This window comes from Mobula hypostoma, chromosome 4 (genome assembly GCF_963921235.1).
Source record: "Mobula hypostoma chromosome 4, sMobHyp1.1, whole genome shotgun sequence".
NCBI classification, from domain to species: Eukaryota; Metazoa; Chordata; class Chondrichthyes; order Myliobatiformes; family Myliobatidae; genus Mobula; species Mobula hypostoma.
The window spans coordinates 92,855,515-92,869,232 of NC_086100.1; the positions used below are offsets into that span (position 1 = coordinate 92,855,515).

The window sequence follows — 13,718 nt, forward strand, 5'->3', positions numbered from 1 at the left end:
GGTCTGTTGTTTATTATCCATAAAAATGACCTAGATGATAATATGGTAAAGTGCATCAGCAAATTTGTGGATAACACCAAGATTGGGGGCATACTGGATATCGAAGAAGGCTTTCAAAGCTTGCTGCCTGATCTGGACAAGTTGGAAAATTGTGCTGAAAAATGGCAGATGGAACTTAATACAGACAAGTGTGAGGTGTTGCATTTTGGAAGAACAAACCACGGTTGGACTTACACAGTCAATAGTAGGGCACTGAGAAGTTCATGAGAACAGAGGAATCTGTGAATACAAATCCATCTGCAAAGACAGCTTTTGGCACATTTGCTTCATAAATCAAAGTATTGAAATCAGGTGGGGTGTTATATTGAAGTTGGTGAGACTAAGTTTTATGTGCAATTCTGGCTACCTACTTACCTATCTGCGGGAGGAGGCGATAGCAGTGCGCAGTGCGCGCACAGCTCTCCGGTGAAAATAATATCGTATCCGTTAAATAGGGGCCGTGGACAATTCTGATTTGATAGAGACAGACGTGAAAGCACAGAGGAACATCTGGAGAAATTTCTGAAATGCCAGTTCGCTGCTGTTGTTACTGTGCGATCGAGAATCTTCCAGAGGGAAGGCCTCAAAATCCCCGGCTTTGCTTGGTGCTGGTGACCGAGACTGAGGTCAAATCGTTCAGATAGAGATGGTGCTCAGTACTTGGTGTCGGAGGGCTGATCGGAGGCTCGAGGTTTTCGGACGACTCAGAGTCGGACTGTGGTTGGGCATGGCAGGGAGGGTTTTCTTCCTTCTCCTGTCTGTGCGAGATGTGGGACTTTCAAGAAACTTTGAACTCTATTACTGTACCATGGACTGTTCTTCATCAAGTTATAGTATTGTTGCACTGTTGTAACTATATGTTATAATTATGTGGTTTTGTTAGTTTTTTCAGTCTTGGTCTGTCCTGTGTTTTGTGATATCACACCAGAGGAATATTGTATCATTTCTTAATGCATGCATTACTAAATGACAATAAAAGAGGACTGCGTGCCCTCATAATCTAATCTTAAAAAAAAGAAAGATATCAATAAGATTGAAAGAATATAGAGAAAATTTACAAGTATGTTGCTGGGATTTGAGGAAGAAATGGAGCTGAGTGATGATGGCCCTAAATGGTGACTCCTCAGCTTGCACCTTCAGAAATAGCTCTATTTCCATCTTTAATATCTCCTTTTTTCTCTTTCAAGGTTTGTTTGAAGACCCTGACGTGGAGTTACACTCTAACTTCGGTTCTTTGCAGGAACAGGACTCGCTCTCAGGCCCTCACAACTGGCCGCTTTTCGATATTCCAAGGACACAGCCTGGAAGGCTAGCGCACCTTCAGGGTACTATATTTCTGTGGCACTGGAGGCGGGCTGATTCATGGCTGGTACCACCACCACCGCCGACGACTAATGTGTCATGGGAGAACATGGAAGATCGGAAGCAGTGGGCTTGCTGTTGGCTGTGTGCCCAGAGGCACAGAGCTCAGAAAAAATGACACAACAGACTTTTAACACCATAAATCAGCAAGTTGTTTTGTTATGTCTCCCCTCTTGCTGTGAAATGGGGACACCTCTTTTTCCCTTATTAGGGGGAGAGAGAGAGCCTGTGGTATGTCAAATACCGGGTGGCTGAGTAGTCTTTGTGGTACGGCAAGTCTGTGTGTGGCTCCGTCCGCCACAACAGACAGGATCTCCCGGTTGCCACCCACTTCAACTCTGCTTCACACTCCCATTCGGATATGTCCATACATGGCCTCCTCTACTGCCATGATGAGGCTAAACTCAGGTTGCAGGAGCAGCACCTCAAATACAGTCTAGATAGTCTCCAGCCCCTTGGTATGAACATCGAATTCTCCAACTTCTGGTAATTCCCTCCCCCTCCCTTCCCCTATCCCAGTTTCACTCTGCCCCCTCCCCCAGCTGCCTATCGCCTCCCTCATGGTTCCGCCTCCTTCTACTACCCATTGTGCTTTCCCCTATTCCTTCTTCACCTTTCCTGCCTATCCCCTCCCTGCCTGCCCTCCCCCACCCCTTTATCTTTCCCCTTACTGGTTTTTCACCTGGAACGCTCCAGCCTTCTCCTTCCCACCCTCCCCCCACCTTTTTTATAGGGCCTCTGCCCCTTCCCTCTTCAGTCCTGACGAAGGGTTCCAGCCCGAAACATTGACTGATCGTTTCCACGGATGCTACCCGATCTGCTGAGTTCCTCCAGCGTGTTGTGAGTGCTTCTGTGTCCTTATTGATGCTTTCCTGCATGTTTGAGTGCTTGGTGGGGGAGGGGGAGGTCATTGCCTTGCTGCTGCTTGTGCATGGGAGGAGCTTAGGGGTTTTAACATTTAACTGTCATTCATTCTTTGGGACACTCCTCTGTTTTTGTGGATGTTTGGAGAAGAAGAATTTCAGGATGTATATTGTATACATTTCCCTGACATTAAATGTACCTATTGAAACCTATTGAGTAGAATTGTGGGAGTACCTGAAAAGAGTGACTTTTTCAATCAGTCCACAATCAAGATTAAAAAGGCAGAAATTTGTGGAATTTTCTCAGAGATGGATTGTGACCGACCACCGAGTGGAATTCATGAGAAAGAGTGAATATAAATGTTGTAGGTGCAAGCAGTGTGCCAGTTTTTAGAGCAGCTTTTGCTCATCAGGCTTAGGCGAGATCCAGCTTGGGTGAGGTAAAGTATTTGTTAAGTTTCTCTTTTTGTTGTTATTTATTTATTATTCGTCTGTTAGGACATAGTTGTGCAATGAGATAGCTCCAGGGGCAGTGTTTTGTATTGTGTGTGAGATGTGTGAATTCTGGGAGACCTCTAGTCTCCCGGATAACCACATCTGCACCAGGTGCACCGAGTTGCAGCTCCTCAGAGAATGTGTTACGGAACTGGAGCTGCAGCTCGATAACCTTCAGCTCATATAGGAGACCGAGGTGATAGATAGGAAAGGGAGGTAGGCACTGCTAGGTTGCAGGACCCATGTAACTGGGTCTCTGTCAAGAGAAAGGACGGAAATGCACAGCCAGTGCAGAGTACCCCTGTGGCTGTTTCCTTCAATAATAAGTGTACCACTTTGGGTACAGTTGAGGGGGATACACCTACCACAGGGAGAGCCACAGTGACCGGGTCTCTGGCACTGAGTCTGGTGCTGTGTCTCAGAAGAACAGAGAGAAGAGGACTGCAGTGGTAATAGAAGATTCCTTGATTAGAGGAATAGAGATGAGATTCTGTGAGCACAATAAAGACATCCTGATGGTTTGTTGCCTCCCCGGTACCAGGGTCAGGGATGTCTTGGATCAAGTCCATGGTATTCTCAAGGATGAGGGTGAGCAGCCAGAAGTCTTGGTACATATTGGCACCAATGACATAGGTAGACAAGGTGAGGAGGTCCTGAAGAGACATTATAGGGAGCTAGGTAGAAAGTTGAAAAACAGGACCTCCAAGGTAGCAATGTCTGGTTTGCTGCCCATGCTGCACACCAGTGAGGGTAAGAACAGGTGAATGGATGGCTGAGCAACTGGTGTAGGTGTCAGGGGTTCAGATTTATGGATCATTGGGATCGCTTCTCGGGAGGGTACGACCTGTATAAAAAGGATGGGTTACACCTGAAACCAAGGGGGACCAATATCCTTGCAAGCAGGTTTGCTGGAGTTGATGTGAAGATTTAAATTAGTTTGGCAAGGGATGGGAACCAGAGAGATACTGATGAAGATGAGGTAGCTGGTTTACAAACAGAGGCAATGTCTAGTGAGGAGATGCTGTTGATAGGGCAAAACTGCAGTTAACAGGATGAATTACAATGTAAAAGGTAGACAAAATCAAAAAAGGCGAATACACGTCTGAAGGTATTATATTTAGATGCACACAGTATATAGAATAAGACCATAAGATATAGGATCAGATATAGGCCATTTGGCCTATTGTGCCTTCTGCAACATTTTACCATGGCTGATCCATTTTCCCTCACAGCCCCAGTCTCCTACCTTCTCTGAACAACTAAGATTCTATCAAACTCTGCCTTAGATATACGTAAAGACTTGGCCTCCAGAGCTGCCTGTAACAATGAATTCCACAGATTCACCACTTTCTGGCTAAAGAAATTCCTCCTCATCTCCATTCTAAAAGTATGCCCCTCTATTCTGAGGCTGTGTTCTCTGGTACTAGTGGAAACATCCTGTCCAAACCACTCTGTTGAGACCTTTCAACATTTGATAGGTTTCAATTAGGTCACCCCTCATTCTTCTAAATTCTAGTGAATACAGGCCCAGAGCCACCAAACGCTCTTCATATGACAAGCCTTTCAATTCTGGACACATTTTTGTGAACTTCCTATGAACCCTCTTCAATGTCAGCACATCCTTTCTAAGATAAAGGGCCCAATACTGCACACAATATTCCAAGTGAGGCCTCAACAGTGTTTTAAAAAGCCTCAACATTACATCCTTGCTTTTATATTTTCTTGAAAAGAATGCTAACATTGCACTTGCCTTCCTTACCACTGTTTCTGCAAATTAACCTTTAGGGAATAATGCACAAGGGCTCCTAACTCCCTTTCAACCTCAGGTTTTTTGAATTTTCTCTCAATTTGGAAAATAGTCAACCCTTTCATTTCTTCTACCAAATTCCATGACTATACACTTCCTTTCACTGTATTCCATCTGCTACCTCTTTGCCCATTCTCCTAATCGGTCTAAGTCCATCTGTAGCCTCTATACATTCTCAAAACTACCTGCAACTCCACCTATCTTCATATCATCCACAAACTTTGCAACAAAACCATCAATTCCATCATACAAATCATTGACATATAACGTAAAAAGAATCGGTTCCAGCATAGACCCTGTGGAACGCCACTAATCACCGGCAGCCAACCAAAAAAAGTACCTTTTATTCCCACTTTTTCCTTCTTGCCAATCAGTCATTGCTTTACACATGCTGGTATCTTTCCTGTAATATCATGGGCTCCTTTCTTCTGCCTCTTTCCCTTCTTGAAGACTGGAGTGACATTTGCAATTTTCCAGTCTTCTGGAACCATTCCATAACCTAGTGATTCTTGAAAGATCATTACTAATGCCCCCCTTTACCTACCTCATTTCGAACACTGGAGTAGACACCATCTGGTACAGCTGACTTAAGACCTTTCAGTTTCCCAAGAACTTTCTCTCTAGCAATTGTAACTGCACATTTCATGACCCCTGACACCTGGAACTTCCACCATACTGTTAGTGTCTTCCACAGTAAAGACTGATGCAAAATACTTATTCAGTTTGCCTGCCATTTCCCTGTCCCCCATTACTACCTCTCCAACATTGTTTTCCAGCAGTCCGATATCCACTCTCACTTCTCTTTTACACTTCATGTATCTGAAGAAATAGCTTACTTCCATAGTCCATCTTTTCCTTTTTAATGACTTTTTAGTTGCCTTCTGTTGGCATTTGAAAGCTTCCCAATCTCTAAATTCCCACTAATTTTTGCTCTATTATACGTCCGCTCTTTGGCTTTTATGTTGGGTTTGACTTCGTTTGTTAGCCACGGTTGTGCCATCTTGCCTTTACTTCTTCCTCTTTGAGATATATATGTATCATGTGCCTTCCAGAAATTCCAGCTATTGGTGCTCTCCCATCATCCCTGCCACTGCTCTTTTCCAGTCAATTTTGGCCAACTCCTCTTTCATGCCTCTATAATTCCACTGTAATACTGATATATCTGACTTGTAGTTTCTCCTTCTCAAATTTTATAATGTTCTATCATATTGTGATCACTTGCCCCTTTGCTTCTTTTAGTTTAAGCTCTCTAATCACTTCCTGTTCATTGCACAACACCCAATCTAGAATAGCTCATCCCCTCGTGGGCTCTAAAAAGCCACCTCGTAGGCATTCTAGAAACTCCCTTACTTTTGATCCAAGACTAACCTGCTTTTCCCAATCTACCTGCATGTTGAATACCCCCATGACTATTGTAACATTGGCCTTTGGCATGCATTTCCTATTTCCCATAGTAATTTGTAGACCACACTCTTACTATTGTTTGGGGTTCTGCATATAACCTCATCATCAGAGTCTTGCGGTTCCTTAGCTCTATTCAGATGATTCAACACCATCCAACCCTATATCACCTCATTCTAATGATTTGATTTCATTTTTTTTTTACCAACAGAGCCACGCCTCCCATTCTGCCTACCTGCCCGTTTCTTTGATACAACGTGTATCCTTGGACACTAAGCTCCCAAGTATAATCTTCTTTCAGCCATGATTTAGTGATGCTCACAAAGTTATACATGCCAATCTGTAAATGAGCTACAACTTCATCTAGCTTATACTGTATACTGCGTGCATTTTAGTCCGGTATTCATCATTTTCGATTTCGTCTGCATCTTAGATTGCAACTCATCCTGTTGATTATCGGCAGCCTCTTCTTGCTAGGAGTCACAGTACACATTGCCTCTGTTTGTAACTATGATTTCCATCCTCCTGCCAAATTAGTTGAAACCCTCCCAAACAACTCTGGCAACCCTGCTCACAAGAATATTGGTCCCCTCAGATTCAGGTATAACCTGTCGCTTTGTACAGGCCGTACCTACTGCAGAAGAGATCCCAATGATCCATAAGTCTGAGCCTTGCCCCCGGCACCAATTGCTCAGCCATGCACTCACCTGCCAAATCATCCTGTTCTTACCTTCAATGGCACATGGCATGGGCAGCAATCCAGAATGGAGGACTTGTTTTTCAGCTTTCCACTTAGATCCCTAAAATGTCTCTTCAGGACCTCATCACCTTGTCTACCTACATCATTGGTGCCAATATGCTCCAAGACTTCTGGCTGCTCACTGTCCCCCCTTGAGAATGCCATGGACCCAATCCAATTCACCCCTGACCCTTGCACCTGGGAGGCAACACACCATCCAGGTGTCTCTTTTGTGTCCACAAAATCTCATCTCTGTTCCTCTGACTGTGGAATCTTCTATCACCACTGTAGACTTCTATGCCTCTCTGTTCTTCTGAGACACAGCACCAACTCAGTGCCAGAGACACTGGAGCAGTCCTCTGATTGGTTGTCCACCTCAACAGTATCTACAGTGAGTACAGCCACAGGTGTACTCTACACTGGCTGTGCATTTCCCTTCCTTTTCCTGACAGTCACTCAGTTACCTGTCTCCTGCAACCTCCTTGTTGCTCCTGTTTATCACCTCCTCAGTCTCCCATATGAGCCAAAGGTGATCGAGCTGCAGTTCCAGTTCCTTAATACGTTCTCTCAGGAGCTGCAGCTCGGTGCACCTGGTGCAGGTATGTCTGTCCAAGAGACTGGAGGTCTCCCAGAATTTACACTTCTCATTAACAGTACAAAACACTGCCCCTGGAACCATTCTCACTGCACTACTCTGCCCTAAGAGATGAGGAATGAACAATTAAGATCAAAAAGAGAAACTTACCAGATATTTACCTCGCTCAACAGATGAACTCGTAGCACCGTTAGAGAGATTGGTATGTATGAAGTTGTAGGCATCACTGAATCATGGCTGAAAGAAGATTATAGCTGGGAGCTTAATGTCCAAGGATACACATTGTATCAAAGGGACAGGCAGGAAGGCAGAGGGGTTGGTGTTGCTCTGTTGGTAAAAAATGAAATTAAATCATTAGAAAGGTCAGAGGGTATTGATTCGTTGTGAGTAGAGCAAAGGAACTGCAAGGATAAAAAGACCCTGATGGGGTCCCCCAAACATTACTAAGGACGTGTTCTATAAATTATCAACAGAGATAGAAAATGCATGCCAAAAAGGCAATGTTACAATAGTCATGGGAGGCTACAATATGCTGGAAGATTGGAAAAATCCGGTTGGTGCTGGATCCCAAGAGGAGAAATTTGTAGAACACCTACTAGATGGTTTTAGAGCAGCTCATGGTTAAGCCCACCAGGGATTTGACTACTCTGGATTGAATGTTGTGTAATGAACCAGAATTAATTACAGGCCTTAAGCTTAAAGAAACCTGAGGTTCAAGTAATCATAATATGATTGAATTCACTCTGAAATTTGAGAAAGAGAAGTTAAAATCAGATGTATCAGTATTACACTGGAGGAAAGGGAATTACAGAGGCATGAGATTGGAGTTGGCCAAAATTAATTGGAAAAGAACACTGGCAGGGATAATGGCAAAACAGCAATAGTTGGAATTTCTGAAAGCAATTCAGAAGGTACATGAAATAATAGATCTCAAAGAGGAAGAAGTATTCTAAAGGCAAAATGACACAACCGTGGCTAACAAGTCAAAGCCAACATAAAAACTCAAGAGAGCGCATATATTAGAGCAAAAATTAGTGGGAAGTTAGAGGCTTGGGAAGATTTTAAATACCAACAGAAGGCAACTAAAAAGTTATTAAGAAGAAAGAGATTGAATATGAAACTAAGCTAGCCAATAATATTAAAGAGGATACCAAAACTTTCTTCAGATACAAAAAGGGTAAAAGATAGGTGAGAGTGAACATTGAACCCATGGAAAACAATACTCAAGACTTAGTAATGGGGAACAAGGAAATGGTGGATAAACTGAATAAGTATTTTGCATTCCTAGGGAGATCATTCTTGGGAAAGTGAAAGGTCTGAAGGTAGTTAAGTCACTTGAACCAGATGGTGCACACACCAGTGTTGTGAAGGTGGTGGTTGAAGAGATTGTGGAGACAAGAGTAATGATTTTTCAAGATTCCCTAAATTCTGGAATGGTTCAAGAAGACTGGAAATTGTAAATGTCACTCCACTTGTCAAAAAGGGAATAAGGCAGAAAAAAGGAAATTATAGGCTTGTCATCTGAAGAGTGTTTGATGGCTCTGAGACTGTACTCACTGGAATTCAGAAGAATCAATGGTGACCTGATTGAAAGCTAACGAATGTAGAAAGGAGAGGAGGAGGAATATCTTTAGCTGGAGAGCTATAAGACCATAAGACATAGGGGCAGAATTATCTTCCCTAAAAACATCCGATAACCTAGTCTCCATAGCTGCCTGTGGTAACAAATTCCACAATTACAACACCCTCTGTCTAAAGAAATTTCTCTGCATCTCTGTTTTAAATGGACGCCCCTCTATTGTGAGGCTGTGCCCTCTTGTCTTAGACTTCTCCACCATGGGAAACATCCTTTCCACATCTTTCAACATTCGAAAGGTTTTAATCAGATCCCTCCTCATCCTTCTAAATTCCAGTAAGTACTGATCCAGAGCTATCGAAAGTTCCACTTTCAATCCCGGAATCACCCTTGCGAACCTCCTCTGAGCCCTCTCCAATGCCAGCATATCTGTTCTTAGATGAAGAGCCCAAAACTGTTCACAATACTCAAGGTGAGGCCTCACCAGTGCCTTATAAACCCTCAGCATCACATCTCTGCTCTTGAATTCTAGACCTCTTGAAATGAATGCTAACAGTGCATTTGCCTTTCTCACCACCGACTCAACCTGCAGGTTAACCTTTAGAGTTTTCTGTATAAGGACTCTCAAATCTCATTGCATCTCAGATTTGGATTTTTTTCCCCCATTTAGAAAATAGTCTGTACGTTTATTTCTTCTACGAAAGTGCATGACCATGCATTTTCCAATATTGTATTTCATTTGCCACTTTCTTGCCCATTTTCCTAATCTAAGTCCTTCTGGAGCCTACCTGTCTCCTCAACATGAGACTTTTTTTTTTACTGTGCCCATGGTCTGCTCTTTATCAAATTACGGTATTGCTTTGTAACAATATGTTATAATTATGTGGTTTTGTCAGTTATTCTTGGTTTCTCCTGTGTTTCTGTGATATCTTTCTGGAGGAACATTGTATCATTTTTTAATGCATGCATTTCTAAATGACAATAAACGAGGACTGAGTGTCCTCATAATCATAACATTACCTGCCCCTCCACCAATCTTTATATCATCTAAATCATTGATATACAGCATAAAAAGAAGCGGTCCCAACAACGACCTCAATGGAGTTTCAGGATGTTTCCTGTGGTGGGAGAGTCTAGAACCAGAGGACCTAGCCTCAGAATAGTCCTTTTTGGAACGGAGATGAAGAGGAATCTCTTTAGGCAAAGTGTGGTGAATCTGCAGAATTTGTTGCCACAGGCAGCCAAGTCTTTATGTATATTTAAGGCAGAGGTTGATAGATTCTTGATTAGTCATAGGGCATGAAGGGATATGGGGAGAAGGCAGGTGATTGGAGCTGAGAGGGAAAATGATGATGAAATGGCAGAGCAGACTTGATGGGCCAAGTGGCCTAATTTTGCTCCTATATCTTATGGTTTTAAAGGGAAAGGTTAAATATATGTCAGAACTTTATTCCCTAGAGCGTAGGAGAATGAGGGGAGAGATATGCGTAAGATAGGATAATGCAAGCAGGTTTCTCCCCCATACTGAAGTCAGTTGAGACTAGAACTAGAGGTCGCAGGTTACGGATGTGTAACACGCTGGTTAAGATTTTTACTGTTATGCTGCAAGTATTTAATTTTAGCAGTTTGGTAAGTGCAGTCTGTTCTGCTTTCAGCCTGTTTGGGTTTGAGCTGAGATAAGAAGCTTTGTTATTCAACTTAGGAATGTGTCAATCAGGATGGTAGATTTGGAAGGAGGTTCTAGAGGACGTGGGTGGAGAAGTCTCTGTTGGCAGGAGCTGGAGGAAGTAATGGGGCTAAAAGATGACTGAGGATGCCGTCCCTGTTGCACAAGGTGCTTTGTGCAGATGAGTGGCTTCAAGGAGGAAGAACCAATACCGCTGTGGGAGACCTGTTTGTTCAAGATTGGATGCTGTGTGATTGCCCTGGGCATTGATCAAGTGGGTTTGTGTTTAAACCTGTGTTAAACTATTGCCTGGTAAAGTGCTGAAGATACGTGGTTATGGACACCACAGGGATTGAGCATTGGTGCGTACAAACGTTTGTAGATACGTACAAAGATAGTAGGAGTATGGAGTGCTCTGTTGCATGTTCAGGTCAGTGAGGCAAGGCAAAATAACAGTTCAGCAAGGGCCTTTTTCTGTGATATAGTGCTCTGTGACTCTTTGACTGGGTCGATAGGCCTAGTAGTAATAGAGTGTGTGGCTGAGGGGTTGGTACAATGGCAGGGCTGCTGCTTCTTAGACCATTGGATTTCTTCTGGGGTAGTTACGACCTGTACAAGAAGAATGGATTGCACTTAAACCGGAACTGTTTCAATATCTTTGCAGAGAGATGTTTAACAGTGGGATGAGACTTTGAACAGGAGCAAGTCACGGGTAAAGCAGTAGTCAGCAAGAACAAATTGAGTAATCAGAATAGCCAGGGGAACAGTAAAGGCAATGAAAGGAAAAGCATTATTTCAATGCACAAAGTTTAACAGGTGAGGTGGATTGACTCAGAGTATGGATTGCTTCTGAGGACTGGGATGTTACAGCTATAACAGAAACATAGCTGAACTTAGTATTCCAGGATACAGATGTTGCAGGTGTGACAAAGGTTCAGGTAAGTGAGGAAGAGGTGTTGCATTTTGAGTAAGGAAGGAAGAGGTAACATTCTTGGGGGATTGTCCAAAAGCACAGCAAGTGGAAGGCTTACTTTAAGAGTGTTTCTGTTAGGATGAAGAGTAAATGTGACAAATATAGGCAACCTGGACGGATGAGAAATATTGAGGCGCTGATCAAGAAAAAGAAACAAGCATGCATTGAGTTTAGTAGACAAATTAATCTCTTGGTGACCACCTTGGTTGGCAAGGACCATTTGGGGTTTACGTGCTGTATGACTATGACTGTAAAGAGATTATGAATGCTCTTAAGAGGAAACACAGGACAATTTTCAGAACCTGATCAGTTAAGGAAGTGGGATGAGGAGTGGCAAATAGATTTCAATGCAGGTAGGTGTGAGGTGGTGCACTTTGGGAAGTCAAACCAGTGTTGGACATGCAAGAAAATATGGACTGAAAAATGGCAGATGGAATTTAATGCAGGCAAATGGGAGCAAGCAGAATAACAGTTCGGCATGGACTCCAAAAGATCTGTAATGTTCTATGAATGGTAAGACTCTCAGGAGTGTAATGGAACAGAGGGACTTAGGAAATCAAATGCATAAACTAACGAAAGTGGTACTACAGTTAGACAGTGCAGTGAAAAAGGTGTTTAACTCTTTGGCTTTCATCAGTTAGGGCTTTGAGTATAGGAGCTGGCACATGATGTTGCAGGTGGATAAGTCATTGGAAAGGCTGCTCTTGGAGTACTATGCACAGTTTTGATCACACTGTATTAGGATTGATGTGATTAAAGTGGAAAGTATGCAGAGAAAGATTTACATGGATTTTGCCAGGACTGGAAGGCTTGAGTTAATATTGGAGAATGAGGATGGCATTATAAAAGTGGTTGGAATTATCAGAGGCATAGATAAGGAGGATGTTAACAGTCTTTGGCAGGGCAAGAGTCCAAAACTAGGAAACACAGGTTTAGTGTGAGAGGGGAAAGAGTTAAGAGGAAATGGACAGGTAACTTTTTCATGCAGACATTGTGGGTATATGGAACAAGCTGCTAGAAGAAGTGGTTGAGGCTGGTACAATATTATTATTTAAGAAATACTTGGATAAGTACACGGAGGGCAGGGTTTAGAGAGATATGGACAAGCTGGATAGAACCCAAAAACTGTCTGGGCCTAATGGCCTGTATCCATGCTGGTTTTCACTATGACTCTATCACTCTGTCTGTAATAGCAGCTGTTGTGACATTATCAAATCATCCATCCTTTAAGTAACTTGCTCTGTCTTATTGTCAGTAATAGATTCCATTTCTGTCTGTCAGAATCTTGGCTCAGTTGTCCATTTTCCTTTTGTATAGTTGGTCTGCTTGGTCCATTCCATGGCCTTTCTATTAGCAACCCTTCATATGGAAAATAGAATCTTAATAAGATCTCAACCTGCTTTCCATATGTGCTCATTGGTTTCGCCCTTTCAAAGACATTTTCCACCCCCTCCGGCAGCTTTCCTGTTCCTGTTCACTCTCTTCCCCAATGAAGTATCCTAAACCTGAAACATTTCCCACATTCTGTTGTACTTTGAGAAAACAAGTCAGGGTAAGATGTACACAATGAATAATAGGATGCTAGAAGAAAGGGACCTGGGAATACAGATCCATAAGGTCATAAAATGAGCTTTTGGCAGATTGGCTTTCATAAATCAGGGACTCAGTACAGGAGTCGGGATGTTATATTCAAGTTATGTATTTATTTTATTTAGAGATATAGTGTGGAATAGGCCCTTCCAGCCACGCCACCAATCAACCTCCAATTCAACCCTATTCTAATCACAGGACAAGTTACAATGACCAGTTAACCTACTAACTGGTACATCTTTGGATGGTGGGAGAAAGCCAGTGCACTCAGAGACAGCCCAAGAATTCCATAGGGAAGACATTCAGTGTCTTACAGAGGATGCTGGAATTGAACTCCAAACTCCAACACCCCGAGCTGTAACTGTCACTAAGCTACCGTGGTGCTATTGTGTAAAAGGGTGATGAGGCTGAATTTGAAGTATTGTATGGCAGTTCTGATCATCTAAGTATAGGAAAGATCAATAAATTCAAAGAGTGCAGAGAAAATTTTACAAGGATGTTGCCAGGCCACAGGACCTGAGTTATTGGGAAAGATTGAATAGATTAGGATTTTATCCACCGGACACATGAGATTGAGGGGTGATTTTATAGAGGTATACAAAATTATGAGGA

General features: G+C 42.8%; 1 protein-coding gene across 4 annotated transcripts in view; it reads right to left on the reverse strand.

Moving 5' to 3' along the window:
- The window catches only part of LOC134345461 (solute carrier organic anion transporter family member 2A1-like), a 321,454-nt gene that overhangs the window by 42,156 nt on the left and 265,580 nt on the right, over positions 1-13,718 (reverse strand). The window contains exon 13 of one of the 4 annotated variants that reach the window (XR_010017703.1): positions 7,463-7,628. The exons of 2 other annotated variants lie outside the window; for them this stretch is intronic. The gene's annotated coding sequence lies outside the window, so the exon portion shown is untranslated. Of the gene's footprint in view, positions 1-7,451; positions 7,629-13,718 lie in introns of all 4 variants that reach the window. One more of the 4 variants, XR_010017702.1, reaches the window with a different exon arrangement.